We start from the raw sequence: 14,721 nt of genomic DNA, 5'->3' as shown, positions 1-14,721 counted from the left end.
CGAAAGAAACACAAGCTGGTGAATCCCGAAGGAACCACAAACTGGTGAATCCTGAAGGAAACACAATCTGGTGAATCCCAAAGGATACACAAACTGGTAAATCCCGAAAGAAACACAAACTGGTGAATCCCGAAGGAAACACAAACTGATGAATCCTGAAGGAAACACAATATCTAATGGGCATCTAACTAGTCAGTAAGGACATTTGCACAATCTCAACATCATAATCATCACTGTACGAATTTATGACATACATATAAACCTCAACATCATGGCTCTAACACATACACATATACCTCAACTTCATGGTTCTACAACATACATGTATACCTCAATATCCTCAGATCAAATACAACCATATGGAATCACGTATCATCTCATGCTAGCTTTAAGTGTCTAGGTGCACAAATAAATCTTTCAGATCTCATACCAGAACATACATTGATATTAATATACTATCAGTCTATCATGTTGTCATTCTGCCATAACATCCATCTATCATGCCAGCATACATCTAGAGCCTGGCTCGTGGGCAGTTCCAGTAGTAAGATTACTTACCTCAATACTAGATTTAGATATCGATCCAAGCGGCAGTCTTCAATAATAAATCTTTAAATTTAATTCCCCAACGAAGCCTGAGCAACAACCACCCTCAATATTCCAATCTCCAAATTCTTCCTTCAATCAGACCCTGCTTCTAACTTTTAATCCTTTTCTCCCGTAAAATTTTCAATTCACAAAGAATTTAACTCACTCCCTTCCACAATGAAATTAATTCTTGACATTAATTTCAAATTAAATTTGTTTGATATTAAAAGTCCAATTTCCATAACTTCCCTCCGATTAAACCATTAAATTGAAACACCACTTCCTTCCAAAATGAAATTAATTTCAGCCATTAATTTCCAAATTGAATAATTTCAATGTTAGCCCATTAATTTCCAAATTAAATAATTTCAACGTCAATCCATTAATTTCCAAATTAAATAATTTCAACGCCAATCCATTAATTTCCAAATTGAATAATTTCAACGTCAATCCATTAATTTCCAAATTAAATAATTTCAACGTCAATAATTAAATTTTTGCAATTACATTTAAGTTCAAAAATTCCAAAAATGTCCTTAATTAATAAAAATTACTGAAATTACATAAATAATAAAAATTCGGGATGTTACACTGATCATTTACTTTCTTTTCTCAAAATGCTGGGGATAAGGAATTTTATTCAATACCACAGAAGAAGGTCCAAAATCACTCCCTAAATTGGATGATACATAAACATCATCCGTTTTTCCTTGAATTGCTTTATTAGCTGGTGGACTCAATACTACCTGTTCCTCTATCTGGTCTGTTAGAGGATGCACCACATCTTTCCCACTTCTCAATGTTATTGAATTGCACTCTTCCCTTGGGTTTTTCTCTATACAGCTAGGGAAAGCTCCTTTTTTTTCATCGTATTCGATGTAACAACTATCTGGCTAAATTAAACCTCAAGGTTCTGGATAGCTATCCCATTATTCTTTATCGTGCTCTCCAAGAAGTTGGTTCTACTCTTGGATTCTTTTATGAAATCCCCAAGCAAAGCGTCAACAGATGGTTTCTTTTCAGAAAAACCTGGAGGTGCCTGCAAAACATTCTTATTATTAACGTAAGAAAAAATTTCATGATTTCGCAAACCTGGGTGATAATGAGTGGGTAGGTTCATCTGATAGATATTTTGATGGGCTCCTTGAAGGTGATAAGCTTGTCGCACATAATTTTCCCGCTCAAAGTTAGGTACCTCCCATGAAGTGAGTGCATTACAAGCTGCCATCAATGCAATCAACGATTGGGTACCTGTAGACAAGAGATTAATGGTGTTAGTTAAAGTGGCCATTTGTCGCCTTTAAAGCGTTTACCTCATCGAGTTCATAGACACTAGCCACTCTAGATGGAGACCGTTCTAAGGGCCAATGATAACTCGTAGCAGCCATATCTTCTAATAATGCCCTGACAACATTAGCAGTTTTTGCAAAGATTGAGTCGCTTGCAGCAGCATCCAAGATGGATTTCGTAGTACTAATCAACCCATTGTAGAACAATTAGATCTGTAACCAGACAGGATACCCATGCTGGGGACACTACCACAGCAACTCCTTACAGCGTTCCCATGATTCGAATAACTTTTCGTCCTCTCTCTGTCTAAACGTGCCAATTTCTGTTCTCAAAATGCTCGTCTTTGTAGGAGGAAAAAATTTATTCAAAAAAGCTTGGGCCAACTCATCCCATGTGGTTATGCTTCTAATTGCAAGTGACTCCAACCAATCTTTAGCCTTATCCTGCACAGAAAAAGGAAACAATCTCAGTCTAATAGCATCAGAAGAGACTCCATTTATTTTTACCATCCCGCTAATTTCTAGGAAAGAGTGGATTTTCATGTGAAGTTCCTCTAAATGCGAGGTCTCGTGTCATCTGAATTAGGTCAAGTTTTAGCTCAAAATTATTGGCATTAATTGGGGCCTCAGCTATGCCTATCTGGGTTGTGGGAACAGGTGGTTGAAAATGGTCTCTGATGGTTCTCACAACTCCCCCTAGATCTCCCATGGCGTCGAAATCAACTCCCTGGTTCCTTCTTGCCTTTCTCAAAGTCCGTTCAAGTTCGGGATCAAATGGAACAAGTTCAGCCTGTTGACTTATTCGCATACAAGGATTCCTCAACCACTACAAAAAAAAAACATAAAAATATAAATGCCCAAATTAAGATCAACTCAATCTTAGTAATATTAATTTTGGGAAAAAAAATTTCGTGTCAGTCCCCGACAACGACGCCAAAAACTTGATGCGATGCACAAGCGTATGCAATTGAACTAATAAATCCCAAATAGGGTATCGTCCTTAGAGACCGACGTGAGCGAAATTTTCCTAAAGTTAGCTATCATGATTCTTTGTCAATTTTATTCAGGCAACCCAAACAATGAATTTTATCTATAACTATGACTAATGAAAACTCAATCACACACACAAGAACAAATTCAAAGCAACAAGATTCCAGGGTGTTGTTTCATTTAGGAAATATAGTGAATATGACATGCAATTGATTGAAATTGATAGATTGAGGCTAGATGTTCTAAAATCAAGAAATCCTCTCTTGAGCTCAAACCCGCCTAATAACTATCCATCGACCTGAATCTCTTCTATCGCTTGAATAGTTACAGCATTAAGATCCTTCAATCACACCCCTTATTATTCTAAATTCATTCTCATGCAATGTCGAATAAGAATCTAAATTATTGGGTCAAGCGAATTAAACTCTCTCTCGAGATATCTAATTAACTAAGGTTCATTCAATTAATAGCCAGTTAATCAAAAGCATTAAACACAAATAATTTAGAAATCCATGCGAAATAAACAACTGTAAATTCAATATTCAAAGTAACATTCCCTAAAATCCACAAACACCCTAGAATAATAGAGTTTAGCCATACATGATTCCGATAACAAAATTCCACAAATAATCAATCATTAAAGCAAAAAGTAAATTAACGTAGAAGAATGATCTCCCTTCAATAGGTCTGAATCTCAATCACGATCTCGTTGACTCTCGACACGAATCTCGTGTTGTTCTTTAACAAAACAGCATAATCACGATCAATCTTCCCGTCACGAACAGCCCATGGTCTTGGATCAACTCTTAACCAAAATCTCGAGTCTTCCTCCAAAAATGATCAAAATTACTGTAATTCGGCTCTTGTATGTACTAAAATCGCTCAAAATCGGCTCTGCCTTATTCTATCCATTTTCTGACGGTGCAACACTATTATTTATAATATGCTCGCAGCGTTGAACGCTGGCTTTCATGCCAACCGCATGTACAAGTCGTAGCATTGCAATGCTGCCCTGTTTCAAATTGCTCTCGGGTCTACAGCGTCAAGGAGCAGCGTTGCAATGCTTGGCCAACGTTGGCTCCTCCGAATTGCTTTCCAAACTTGCCTTTTTTTTCTTGATTCTGGTTCCTTGATTTCTTCCTAATTCCATAGCCAACCCAAATTGCTCAGAATTTGAGTTTTGCCCCGAGTTTTTGCTCATTTTCGCACAACTACTTCGATGCTTGGCTTCTTGAAATCACTCAATATACCATATCAAACCAAACAAAAACTAACAATAGTAGCTCTAAATTTGAAGGTAATAAAAGCACTTTTCAGATGCTTTTTAGAAGAGTGATAAAACACTCTGAATTGAAGAGGAAGAGGTTGTGCTTTGAGTTGAGAAATGAGTTTTTGATCTCAGAAATGAGTTTTTGATCTCATCTTCTTCTTCCTCTCAAACCCAGAAAAATACCTTCACAAATTCACTCAAATTCGAGTTCCACCACTCAAATTTAAGGCTCGGAATAGTAGAGAAGATCTATTGATGGTTCACTGAAAATTTAGAGTTGAATTAACGTGAAGAGCAGCTTGGATTCGGGAGAATTCATCAAAGGTATGAAACTTGAAACCCAACTTTTGATTTTTTGAAATCGCATGCTTTAGAACTTAAATTAAATGTAATTAGAGTGCTTATTGATTCTATTTGCTTCCATTACATGCTTGTGTATCCCATCAATAAGGGCCCTCCCAATTTGATCCCAAAGCTCCATTGCTAGGATCTTTTGTGTTGGGCATGACTTGTCTAAGAACGAAGTCATCTACTCTAAAGCTTTGCTTGTGCACACGGAAGCTACAGTATCGAGCAATCCAATTTTTATATTCTGTAACTTGAAGATGTGTAATCTCATGGTGTTCTTCTAGGAGAATAAGGTTTAATTTGAGTGCTTCATCATTCTCAATTAGATCAAACTGTTTGACCCTAGGAGATGAAATTCCAATCTCCACTAGCAATAAGCTTCTACCCCGAACACAAGGGAAAAAGGGTCTCATCGGTAGAAGTCCGTGATGTTGTTTGGTAGGCTCAGAACACATTTGGCATTTCTTCAGGTGGTTCGGTTCTAGTTCAGGTTAGTTTGGGCGATTCAAAGGCTTTTAGAAGCTATTTTTCAATTACTAATGTAATAATTAGCTTGTTTGCTTGCTTAGAATGCCAAAACCAGTCCATTTCAGTTTATGTTTAATTATTTATGCATTATGAATGTATGTTTAGTTAAATTAAATCTTCTATGTGCATAAAGTTTGGGAGGTAGATTTAAAATCCCACCATAGGAAACATGAAACATGCATTGAAAGTATGTTATAATATGTTATAATATACAGTATGCATGATTTGGGGTTTCATGTAATTAATATAATTGTTTTATTAAAATATGGAATGCTTTATGTATGTTATAGCATATCTATAGTTTTATAAAGTGTTATAAAATGGGTTACACATTTAAAATCTATAAAAAAGATAAGAAGCATGCTAACGTAGGGATAACAAATAACAATTTGTTTTAATAGTTAAAATTGGCCGTTATCTTGTAAAACTTTGGTTACAAACTCAATCAAACTATAATCTTGTCTAAGGCTCGAGGTACTTAAGTTGACAGTTTACGCAACACCTGCTACCTGGGGATTATAGCAAAATTATTGAGCATTGTTAACATAGTTTTATGAGCATGAGTGAGTGGTGTGGGGTAATAAAATGGTTTTATCACTTAGACATCGTAGGTTAAAATCCAAATATAGTCGTTATACTTAGATAAACGACCTATACTTAGGAGGTTTGTTAGCCAGAATATACCTAAGTAAAAGAATATACTCAAACGATTAGTACACTTCAATAGGAGATAATATTATATATGACATATTATTTTTAGCTCTCACGTCCCTAAGAGTTCTCACGGTGAGATCCATGCTCGACTTCGTGTCACTTTTACCTTTACTCCATTTGGAAAGTGTTTGCATGGGTCGATAACAAGGTGAATAAGGGAAGTAGTTCATGGTAAGTTGATGGAAGAAATGTGTCAACATATCCTACAGTCTCTTCCATTAGTTTGAGCCATGGGATTCTTATGTTGCGCCTACTGTTGTATTTAGGCAGCATTAGCTATTTCTACAACTATCCCCTCGAAGAGTTGTAATATAGGATCCAGAACAACTTAAACTTTAGAAATGAATAAGTTTTCTTAGTTCCATCTTCAACATTGTCTTCCACATCAGAGGCTTCTATGAAAACTAAAAATGGAGGGTCACACTTATAAGAGTTACTAAGTATTAGTAAGTTCTTGGCCGAAAACGGTAAGTAAATAACTTATAGAATAAAGAGTTATTCTGGAATTAGTATTTAGTCAAGAATGTCTCGCTTCAGTGAAGGATTAAATGATTGCACCTCAGTAGCATCTATTTTGACCCATTAAAGTATCGTTGTAAATAAATAATGAAATCTGGGTACATTATTACTTTTGCTAAAATGAAGTTGGATTAGATGCAATTTAGATGCAATTTTTTGATAAAATTTGTTTATGTTTCAGCAAGTCGAATTCGATTATCCAACTATTAGCTTCTAATAAATTCAATGGTGATGGTTACTTAAACTGGAAATCAAACACTAATACAATACTATTTGTAAATGTTCTGAGGTTCCTTTTAACAGAGGAATGTCCTCCTCTTCCCAGTTCAAATGCAAACCAGAGTGTTCGGGATACCTATGACAAATGGGTCAGGCTAATGAGAAGACCCGAGCCTATATTTTAGTAAGATATCCAATGTGCTTACTAAAAAGTATGAAAACATAGTCACCGCTAGGGAGATCATGGAGTCGTTACAGGGGATGTTTAGACAGCCATCCTTATCTGTTCGACATGATGCTATTAAGTACATTTACAATTCCCACATGAAGGAAGGGACCTCTGTTATGGAACACGTCTAAAACATGATGGTCCACTTCAATATCGCGGAAGCGAATGACACTGTCATAGATGAGAAGAGTCAAGTCAGTATAATCATGGAATCTCTTCCGAAGAGCTTCCTAACTTTTTGCACAAACCTTGAGATGAAAAAAACTATTTATAACCTGACTACTCTTTTAAATGAACTCCAGACTTACCAATCATTAGTGAAAACTAAAAATCAAGAAGATGAAGTAAATTTTTTACCCAAAAGAAATTTCAAAGACATCAACATCTTGTACGAAACTAACTAAAAATAAATCTGGCACTTCAAAGGATAAGAGTATTCAAATGAAGAAAAAGGGAAAGGGGAAGAAGAAAACTTCTACTAAAAAGAGCAAGACAAAGGTTGTAAAAGGTATGTTTCCATTGCAATGAGGATGGGCATTGGAAACGGAAATGTTCTAAACATCTTGCTAAAAAGAAGGGTGAGAAGGCAAACTAAGGTAAATATAACTTATTTGTAATTGAAACATGTTTAGTGGAAATTTCTCATTTAACTTAGATACTGGATTCAGGCACCGCTAATCATATTTGCACTTTCATTTAGGAAACTAGTTCCTAAAGATAGCTAATGAAGAACGAGATGACTTTCAAGGTGGGAACAGGTGAAGTCATCTCGGCTCAAGCAGTGGGAGATCATAAGTTTTTTTTTTAGAGATGCTTACGTTTTGTTGGAAAATGTATATTATGTACTGGATATGAAAATGAACTTAATTTCTCTCTTGTTTATTAGAACATATGTACAAAGTTGCTTTTGATATAAATGAAGTGTTCATTAGTTCAAGAGGTGTTCAAATATGTTCTGCTAAACTTGAAGATAACTTATATGTGTTAAAACCAACTGAGGCAAAAGGTATTTTAAATATAGAGATATTAAAAACAAATGAAACTAAAAAAAAAAAAAAAAAAATTCTCCTAATGCCTATCTTTGGCACTTAAGACTTGGACACATAAATCTCAAAGGATTGAGAGGTAACATTTAGAAGTTCATTCTTTACCTCTATGTGAGTCATGTCTTGAGGGAAAAATGACTAAGAGATCTTTTTCAGAAAAAGGTCTTAAAGCCACAGAACCTCTAAAGCTTGTACTTTCATGTGGTTTGATAAATGTTAAAGCTATAGAAGGATCTAAATACTTCATCAGTTTTATTGATGACTATTCAAGATATGGCTATGTTTACCTAATGCATCATAAGTTCGAAAATCTTGAAAATTTCAAAGAGTATAATGTAGAGGTTGAGAACTTAATAGGTAAAAAGATTAAAACGCTTCGATCATATCGAGGTGGTGAGTATATGGATTTAAAATTCTAAAACTATCTGGTAGAACATGGAATTCAATCCCAACTTACTGCATCTGGTGCACCACAACAAAATGGTGCAGCAGAAATGAGAAATAGATTCTTGTTAGACATGGTTCGTTCAATGATGAGTTATGCCCAGTTACCTCAATCCTTTTTGGGGTATGCAGTACAGACTGCACTATATTTTTAAACATGGTTCTTTCAAAAAGTGTTTCAGAAACTCTGTATGAGCTATAGAGAAGGAAGGTAGTTTATGTCACTTCAGGATTTGAAGATGCTTAGCACATGTATTGGTGCAAAACTCAAAGAAATTGGAACAATGTTCTTGTTGGGGTTGATGCCCTAAAGTCTCGTGTCCTGTAGTTTGTAAACAGTTTGTATGAACGCTTGTGATGTATAATATACTATATTTTACTTCACTTCTTGGTTTTGCTCAGTTGAATGTTTTATTTGCTTTACCACAAACCAATAAACTAAAATCCCTGGTTGTCTTTACGTAACTTAAGAATGTATGTGGTGACATACAAATGGATCATGTCTTAAGAGATAACCAAAATGGTCTGTAGTATATGGATATAGGAGGTAAACCTTATCCTGGTAACACTACGGATGCGGCCCGCTTTGTGAAATAATTACAAGTGTTGTAACTTGTCATAGATGATTTGATCCTAATCATTCGTGTAGGGGACATTTGACCAAGGGCGTCCTATACAAAGAGTTTGTATAAGACCTGACCACAAAGCGTTAACGTCTCGTTATATAACACCGTTCATGACAAAGACTTCACTTCACTAGGATGACTAAAGGTAACAAGACCTCAATCCTGAGTAAGTTAGGAACTCCTGCCACTGAGGGCAGTCCTTTGATTTGCATGGGTGCGCGTGGCCAGGTCACCGATTCAAACCTATCACTTTGGGGATTTCGTCTGATTTGGGAGCTAGGAACTCAGCTACACAAGATGGAATTCACTCCTTCCCCGATAAAAGGGTAAGTAGATAGATAGCTCCCTTAAGGGCTGATTCCAGGGCTTGAACGATGTGGCGCCACACGCCTTCTCTTGGCTCGAGAGGTGTTCACACATAATTGGACTATATTGTATTGTTCATTAGAGGGATCAGTGGTACTTAAGGAGTGAGATGTAACTACAGGGGCAAAACGTTAACGGATGGTGGATCTCGTGGCTAAAGTGTTTAGTCTGCTATTCACGTACCATTGGAGCTTCGAGCCATAGGTTCATAAGGTCCCCTTGGTCTTGGATAAAGTTGAGAATCAGTTTTTGGGTCAGTTTGAAATGTTCAAATTGACAAGAGGGAGTTCGATTAAATATGATATAATTGAACTGGTTAATTATATATGATATGATTAACTAAATGTATGAGTACATTATTTTGGAGAAAATTGGATATAAATATGATTTATATCAAGTAGAGAAGAACACACTATAGTAGATATATGATATCAAACTATAGGTTAAGAATATAATATTATTATATTCATTAATTAATTAATTGGGCGGTTATGTGATAGTTGGTCGAGTTTTTCTCCAGATTCGTGCGAAAGTTGGAAGTTTGATTCAGTTCTTGTAACTGAAGAATAAAATGATTTTTTTTTCTTTTTACAAGGGTTACGAAAGATATCCAAAAAATCGCTCACGGTGTGAACCTATACGATCGCTTAGCGTTGAGAGCCTATACGATAGTGCTCATCTTCCTAAACGATCACACACCCGCGTACTAAAGAATAGCCCGCAATTTCTAAACGATCGCTTACGTTTACTACATGATTGCTTAGCGCACCGAGCAGAACTAAACGATCGCTTACCAATTTGATAGACGATCGCTTAGCTAAACCTACACAATCGGGTACCCCGACCTAAACGATAAGCACCCGACTATACGATAGTCTTCTACTATCTCCCATTTGCTTGTTCGTTCTACACGATCTCTTTTCCTTCTCCTCTCTACCAATTCCATCAAAGTCCACTATTTGAATTCTCACTTCGAGAATAACGAGGGCTTCGAGTGGTGGTGTCGTCCCTGGTTGCTGGTTGTTCGTGCACTGCTGATCGTGTAAACGACCGTGGTGTTGCTAGGCGACTACTTGCTGGACAATAAGAAGCTTGAGGAGTTCGCTTTCGTTGGACTGAGTTCGATTGAAGATTGTCTTCAACTGGTAATTCTCTCGATCATTTGTATTTATTTCTTAAAGCATGTCAGTAATTAGAGTTTACAATGCATATCTATAAGTTAGAATGTATGTGTGGTAATTCTGTCACAATGTATTCGGAAAGATCCATTTCCACTTATGGATACTCTTGTTTAAGAGTTCCTTCAGTTCTAAACTATGCCTATTTGTAGGATACCCCAAATAAAAAATAGGTGGTCTATTTTATGATCCACAAGATGATAAAGTATTTGTATTAACAAATGGTACATTTTAAAAGGAAGATCACATAAGAAATCAGTAACCTCGCAGTAAACTGGTATTAAAGGAAATGTTCAGAAAATCTATAAATACGTCAACAAAAGTTTTTTATTAAGTTGGTCCTTCAACAAAAGTTGTTGATGAAATTAGTCCATCACATCCTTCTCATGAATTAAGAATTCCTCGATGTAGTTGAAAGGTTGTTCAACAGCTTGACCGATACATGAGTTTAACAAAAACTCAGGTCGTCATACTTGATGATGGCTTAGAGGATCAATTGACATTTAAACAAGTGATGGAAGATGTAGATAAAGACCAATGGATAAAAGTCATGAAGCTTGAAATGGAGTCTATGTACTTTAATTCAATCTACGAACTTATAGATCAGCCAGATGAGGTAAAACCTATTGGTTGTAAGTGGATCTAAAAAAGAGAAAATGAGACCAATTTGGTAAGGTATAGATCTACAAAACTAGACTAGTGGCAAAAGGTTTTTACTCAAAGAGAGGGGGTAGACTATGAAGAAACCTTCTCTTCTACTGTCATAATCAAATCTATCAGAATACTTTTATCCATTGCCGCCTTTTATGATTATGAAATATGAAAAATGGATGTCAAGACAACTTTTATGAATGGCTATCTTGAAGAAAGTATCTATATGTCTCAACCAGAAGGGTTCATTGACCAGAGTCAAGAGCAAAAAGTCTGCAAACTTAACAAATCCATTTATTGGTAAAAACAAGCATCTCGATCCTGGAATATAGGATTTGACATTGCGATCAAATCTTATGGCTTTCAACAAAATGTTGATAAACCTTGTGTTTACAAGAAAATTGTCAACAAAACTGTACCTTTTCTGATATTATATGTTGATGATATGCTACTTATTGGAAATGAGATAGGATTCCTTGTTGATGTCAAGAGATAGCTGGCATCACAATTTCAAATGAAAGATTTAGAAGATGCATAATATATTCTTGGAATCCAAATAATTCAGAATCACAAGAATGGAACGCTAGCACAATCTCAAGCATCTCATATAGACAAGATGTTGTCTCGATATAAAATACAAAATTCCAAAAGAGGTTCATTGCCTTTTAGACATGGAATTCATTTGTCTAAGAACAATGTCCTCAGAAACCTCAAGAATTTGAGGAAATGAAAAGAATTCCATATGCATCAGCAGTTGAGAGTTTGATGTATGTCATGTTGTGTACATGTCCAGACATATGCTATGCGGTTGGAATAGTCAGCAGATTTCAGTCCAATCCTGGATATAGTCATTGTACTACCGTTAAGAATATCCTTAAGTATCTTTAGAGAACGAAGGACTATATGCTCGTGTATGGCTATAAGAATTTCATTCTTACTGGATACATTGATTTTGATTTTCAGATCGATGTGTATTCTAGGAAATCTACTTTTGAATCAGTATTCACTCTAAATAGAGGAGCTATAGTCTAGAGAGTATAAAGCAAAGTTGTATTACTAACTCCATCATGGAAGCGGAATCTGTAGTTGCATGTGAAGCAGCTAAACAAGCAATATGGTTTAGAAAGTTCTTGACTGGTATAGAAATGGTTTCAAATATGCATTGGCCAATCACCCTATATTGTAATAACAGTGGAGCAATTGCCAACTCAAAAGAACCAATAAATCATAAATGAGGAAAGCACATCAAATGTAATTACCATCTCATCAGGGAGATAGTATATAAAGAAGACGTGATTGTAAGGCAGATAGCTTCAGAAGACAATTTAACTAATCCATTTACTAAGGCCCTTATGGCTAAAGTGTTCGAGGGTCACCCAGTGGGACTAGGACTACGAGCTTCATAAATCTAGGGCAAATGGGAGAATTCATGGGTATATAGATGCCCTAGTTTATTGTATTTATTCTCTCATACTCAATATTATATATTTGTATATATTTAAACCCATTGGAGTTCTAGTCCAAATGGAAGTTTTTCGGGTATATCCTAAATCTCGTAGTTTGTAAATATTAAACATATTCTATTCACAATAAAAGTATTATTGAAATTTATTTTAATAAAAGTATTATTGAATTGCATTCGTTCCTAAATCCAATAAACTAACCCATGGCTATAACATGAATACTTATACTTTATATAAAGACGTAAAAGAGGACCAAGTTTAGTATATAGCCAAAAAGGTCTATAAATATATGGATAGGGTTGCGTACCTTTTCCTGGGGACTCTATGGATGCAATCCGCTTTGTATATTAGATGTGATTCCAAAGTCGTCCATGTGGAGACATGTCAGTGGGGGCGTCATATGCAAAGGATGTTTGCATAAGACCAGACCATGAGATAGTCATTTTTCTTTATAACGATCGTTTACTATCAAAACTGACTATTTCAATTCGATGACCTAAGGTAACTCGATCTTAATCCTAAGCTAAATATGAACTCTGTTTATTCGGGATTATCCTTTAATCTTTATGGGTGAGAGGGGTTCAACATTGCCACTCAATAAGCTTCCCATTTTAGGGGTAAGAACGTATAGATAGTTGGGTACATAGTCCTACAAGATAGAATTCACTTCTACCCGTTTTTGGGTTAACAGATAGGTTGTTCTTTTAAGTATTGATTCCTGGTCTTGAATAAAGGGACCCATCCCTCTCGTAGATGAGAGGGATTCAGTTTATTAGGTAGGACCATAAACCAATCGTTCATTAGAGGATCAACAGAGACGACCTGTGAATAATTGACATAGTGATTATGGTTAAATCAAGTGGACAAAAATATATCTACAGTGAGGAAAGTGCAACTACTGAACTATAGTGGTATGTCTTGGTAGTTAACAAATATTGATTAATTCGGTTTAAAGAGTTTACCAATTAATCTCAAATCATTGAAGCTCATGATCTGTAAGTCTATTAGATTCTTCTACTAGCTCGTAAAAGGATAAAACCTTAGAATAACGTCTTGGGAGAATTTGAAATGCCCAAACTTGATTTAGGGTTTGGATTTTTATATTTGATATAAATGATATTTAATTATCAAATTAAACGTTACGATTTTAGAGAATTGACAATATTTAAATATGATTTAAATATTTAATGAGGTGTTATATTAATTTAATATTTGATATTAAATTTAATTAATTAAATTGATTTAATTAATTATCCAAATTAGTATTATTAAATTTTGAATTTATGAAATTCAAAATTATGAAATTGGTTAATTAAACTTTAAATTTATGAAATTTAAAATTATAAAATTTATTTAATTTAAGTTGAATTTGAAATTCAGTTTTAAAATAAGTTTTATATATAAATTAATTCAATTTCATGAATTAAATATTGAAAATAATGGAAAGTGGGACAATACCACATTTTCCATTGAAATTCACCTCATGCCACTCATTTTTTAATCGAAAATTGAGTGGCTTCATCTGTTTGAATCTGATCTGCAAGGTTTAGAACTATAAAATGAGGATTAAAGATCAAATTAAAGTTTCATGCAATACAAAATTCAGAAAGAAGGAAAAATAGTTTTTTCTCTTTTCTTCAACTCTCAAAACCATATAAAATTCCTCTCAATTTGAGTTCCACCACTCAATCTAAAGTTTGAGATTAATAGAAAATATACTTATGGTGGTCTACTGCATAGACTGAAGAAGAAATTTATGGTAAATTCAAGCAATTCGAAGGAAACATCAAAGGTATTCACCAGAAACCCTAAAATACTAAAAACTATAAACTTGCATGCTATTTGCCTAAGATTGATGTAGTTAGAGTGCTTAGATCCTTAATTTCTTCTGCATGTTGAATTTCAACTCTATCAAAAAAAAAAAAAAAAAAATAGACATCTCATTGGTCTTAAAGATAATTATCTTGAAGTGAGCTTACAAAAGTCCTATCGTGAAATAGGTATAAATTATCTAAAAATAATTATATCAATCCACGCAAAATCCTTCTGCATGACTTACCTTGGCCATACAATTGCATGGATTCAAATGTTGGTGGGCTAGCAAAATGCCAATCCACCCCTTCAGCTTGGCTACTAAGTTTGACCCCTTCATGGGCTTAGCTTCTATTGAGGGGTCAGCTTGGCAGCCAACACTGCTTTTAGGGGGTTGGCTTGGCATCCAACACTACTTTTGTGTATATATATATATATACT

The sequence above is a fragment of the Benincasa hispida genome, chromosome 3 (assembly GCF_027475165.1).
Source record: "Benincasa hispida cultivar pf3 chromosome 3, pf3_genome.v1.1, whole genome shotgun sequence".
Classification (NCBI taxonomy): Eukaryota; Viridiplantae; Streptophyta; class Magnoliopsida; order Cucurbitales; family Cucurbitaceae; genus Benincasa; species Benincasa hispida.
This window is presented reverse-complemented; position numbering follows the sequence as displayed.